Source organism: Pristiophorus japonicus, chromosome 1, assembly GCF_044704955.1.
Source record: "Pristiophorus japonicus isolate sPriJap1 chromosome 1, sPriJap1.hap1, whole genome shotgun sequence".
Taxonomy (NCBI): Eukaryota; Metazoa; Chordata; class Chondrichthyes; family Pristiophoridae; genus Pristiophorus; species Pristiophorus japonicus.
The window spans coordinates 208,199,525-208,203,280 of NC_091977.1; the positions used below are offsets into that span (position 1 = coordinate 208,199,525).

At 45.2% G+C, this 3,756-nt stretch overlaps 1 non-coding gene and 2 pseudogenes across 1 annotated transcript; all 3 read right to left on the bottom strand.

The window, feature by feature from the left end:
- Positions 1–1,821: 1,821 nt before the first annotated feature.
- Positions 1,822–2,019, bottom strand: LOC139278951 (U2 spliceosomal RNA). The gene has a single exon (XR_011596390.1). It is a non-coding gene; the product is annotated as a U2 spliceosomal RNA (small nuclear RNA).
- Positions 2,020–2,797: 778 nt separating this feature from the next.
- Positions 2,798–3,032, bottom strand: LOC139278837 (U2 spliceosomal RNA; annotated as a pseudogene).
- A 137-nt stretch (positions 3,033–3,169) lies between these two features.
- Positions 3,170–3,404, bottom strand: LOC139278842 (U2 spliceosomal RNA; annotated as a pseudogene).
- Positions 3,405–3,756: the final 352 nt, after the last annotated feature.

Below are 3,756 nucleotides of genomic sequence, written 5' to 3' on the forward strand. Positions count from 1 at the left end.
CTGCTGCTCCCCTAACTTACTTTTTAGCCTCGCTATTTCTAGTTTGCACTGGGAGTGATCTGCCACCCTAGGTGGCTTCTTAATTACTTCCCTTAATGCATCCCTTGCATTTTCTATCTCTTGCTGGAGCCTCAAGTTTTCCAATTTATATTTTTTACCTATAATTTGTTTTCATCTGCTTCAACAATGCCTGATGTTTCTATTACTAGGGGAATCAAGGGGTATGGTGAGAAAGCAGGAATGGGGTACTGAAGTTGCATGTTCAGCCATGAACTCATTGAATGGCGGTGCAGGCTAGAAGGGCCGAATGGCCTACTCCTGCACCTATTTTCTATGTTTTTATGTTTCTATGATGTGGCATTTAAATTTGAGAGGCTTTGTTGTAGCAATGAAGCTGCCTGTTCAGCCCCTCTTTCTAATTGCTTAATACTGTGGTTTAATCATCCAATTTCTTGTCTTAAATGCTGTATTTCTCCCTCTTTTAACTGCTTCACGAGAAGGAGGCCTTCTTCTTTTTGTTGTTTTATACCTTCAAACTCTCTTTCTTTTCGTTGAATCTCTTTTACTTGCAATTCTTTTAAAACTTGTACCACTTTGGCCTCCTGCCTCATTAATTCCTCATCTCTCCGGACACAATAAAATGCGCTGAATGCCACGAGACCGTTTGCCTGTTTTGGCCTTAGCTCGCTTTTATCTACTTTCTCCTGGATAACTGCCACCAGCTCCCCGAAGGACGCAGGTTGACCCTTGTGGAGGTACCGTGCCTGTGCCTTTAACTCTTCTATGTCTTGTATCGGGAACTTTTTGGACAACTTTCTCCTGATAAACTACCTCAAAATTTATTTTTATTGTTGGCTTTCTGTTCATGACCGATCCCTTCATCCTGTGTCTTTTGAATATAACTACTGGTGGGTCCCCACTTAAATAGTTACAGCTATCGAGACGACTGCTCCTAAGACGCTACTCTCCCGATCCGTTTAATCGTTTATAAATTATACTTCGCAACATAGGTTAGAATCGCAACTCCCAAAATTTCCAAGTGTTCAAAAGAATCATCAAAAAGCTATCTTGCCAGATATCTGCATTCGCCACAAATTTGCAAGATTTCTAAATCTCTGGCATTAAATTGACAGTGAGACGATTCTTTTAAATCTATTTGGAACAGTTTATTAAAAACATACACATGCACGTTTATCAGCAATTGTCAGTTATCCTACAGATCTACCTAGTTACAACAGAGATACAATAAGGTCAGAATAAAAACAGTATACTTTACTTTCCTCTGGCACAGCACATGACCTGCTTCTTGGTCTATAGAGGATGGTCTGCTTTGCCATATGCTTAAGCAAAAAAAGACCGAGCAAACTGTGGCTTGAATTTTTATATCCCTTAAGTCCATTGTTCCACCGAAAGCCTCAGAATTGGACCTTGGTTCCAGGACAGTTCCTTATTGGCTCTCCTCATTCATGGTATCTGCTGGACTGGCCCAGCCATCCCTTGATTAGGTTTAATGGCTTTCCAATTAACACAGTACACAAACACCATGCTGGAGGTCTGTGAGCTTCCATTTTTGAATCTTTCAAAACTGTTTTTTTCATATAGTCTAAACTTTCAACATTTATACACACACAGAATCAATTTTATTACTGAACACTTTTATTCTTACACCTCCTTACTTTAATTTTTTTTTTAATGTTTTATTCATTGCCAATCTTTCCAATTCTTTGTCAGATCAACTTGTCAGATCATAAACACCAAAGGTCACCTTGCGCACATCAAGGATCACTCTGCGCCAATGCTCTTAGCCAAAAGGCCGAGAGCCAAAGCTGCACCGTTCCTGGAAGTACTGCAATACCAGGTTCGTGCCATGGAGGTGGACGGGTCAAGCCCCCCACCCACCTCCTATTTCCAAAAAGCATAGGAAAACCACCTTCCTGATCCAGGGAGAACCACTTTCTGGTCATGGTTACTCCCCTGTCAGGTCAGGTACGCATGATCTTAGCCAAAAGGCCGAGACCTCCTTACTTTAATTTTTTTTTAAATTCGTTGCCAATCTTTCCAATTCTTTGTTAGATCACAAACGCCAGAGGTCACCTTGCACACATCAAGGATCACCCTGCACCAATGCTCTTAGCCAAAAGGCCTAGAGCCCAAGCACCATTCCTGGAAGTACTGCAATACCAAGTTCGTGCCATGGAGGTGGATGGGTCAGGCCCCCCACACACCTCCGTGGAGGTGGATGGGTCAAGCCACCCCACCCACCTCCTATTTCCAAAAAGCATCGGAGAATCACCTTCCTGATCCAGGGAGAACCACGTTGGGGTCATGGTTACTCCCCTGTCAGGTCAGTTACGCATGATCTTAGCCAAAAGGCCGAGTAATTTTTTTTTTCCAAAAGGCCGAGTAATTTTTTTTTTTTTTTTTGAAATTCGTAGCCAATCGTTCCAATTCTTTGTCAAATCACAAACACCAGAGGTCACCTTGCACATGCCAAGGATCACTCTGCGCCAATGCTCTTAGCCAAAAGGCCGAGAGCCACTGCACCGTTCCTGGATGTACTGCAATACCAGGTTCGTGCCATGGAGGTGGATGGGTCAGGTCCCCCACACACCTCCGTGGAGGTGGATGGGTCAAGCCACTCCACCCACCTCCTGAAGCGACCCACCGAGTAATTTTTTTTTTTTTTTTTAAATTCGTAGCCAATCGTTCCAATTCTTTGTCAAATCACAAACGCCAGAGGTCACCTTGCACATGCCAAGGATCACTCTGCGCCAATGCTCTTAGCCAAAAGGCCTAGAGCCACTGCACCGTTCCTGGAAGTACTGCAATACCAGGTTCGTGCCATGGAGGTGGATGGGTCAGGTCCCCCACACACCTCCGTGGAGGTGGATGGGTCAAACCTCCCCACCCACCTCCTGTTTCCAAAAATGCAAGCATATACCTTCCTGACCAGGGAGAAACCACCCTGGGGTCATGGTGGCTGGTCAGAAACGGTACTACACTTGATCTTAGCCAAAAGGCCGAGAAGCGACCCACCGAGTAATTTTTTTTTTTTTTTTTTTAATTCATAGCCAATCGTTCCAATTCTTTGTCAAATCACAAACGCCAGAGGTCACCTTGCACCTGTCAAGGATCACTCTGCGCCAATGCTCTTAGCCAAAAGGCCTAGAGCCACTGCACCGTTCCTGGAAGTACTGCAATACCAGGTTCGTGCCATGGAGGTGGATGGGTCAGGTCCCCCACACACCTCCGTGGAGGTGGATGGGTCAAACCTCCCCACCCACCTCCTGTTTCCAAAAATGCAAGCATATACCTTCCTGACCAGGGAGAAACCACCCTGGGGTCATGGTGGCTGGTCAGAAACGGTACTACACTTGATCTTAGCCAAAAGGCCGAGAAGCGACCCACCGAGTAATTTTTTTTTTTTTTTTTATAAATTCGTAGCCAATCGTTTCAAATTCTTTGTCAAGTCACAAACGCCAGAGGTCACCCTGCACCAGTCAAGGATCACTCTGCGCCAATGCTCTTAGCCAAAAGGCCTAGAGCCACTGCACCGTTCCTGGAAGTACTGCAATACCAGGTTCGTGCCATGGAGGTGGATGGGTCAGGTCCCCCACACACCTCCGTGGAGGTGGATGGGTCACCAATCCCACCCACCTCCTGTTTACAAAAATGTAAGCATATACCTTCCTGACCAGGGAGAAACCACCCGGAAGTCATGGTGGCTGGTCAGGTTAGTTATGCAGATCTTAGCCA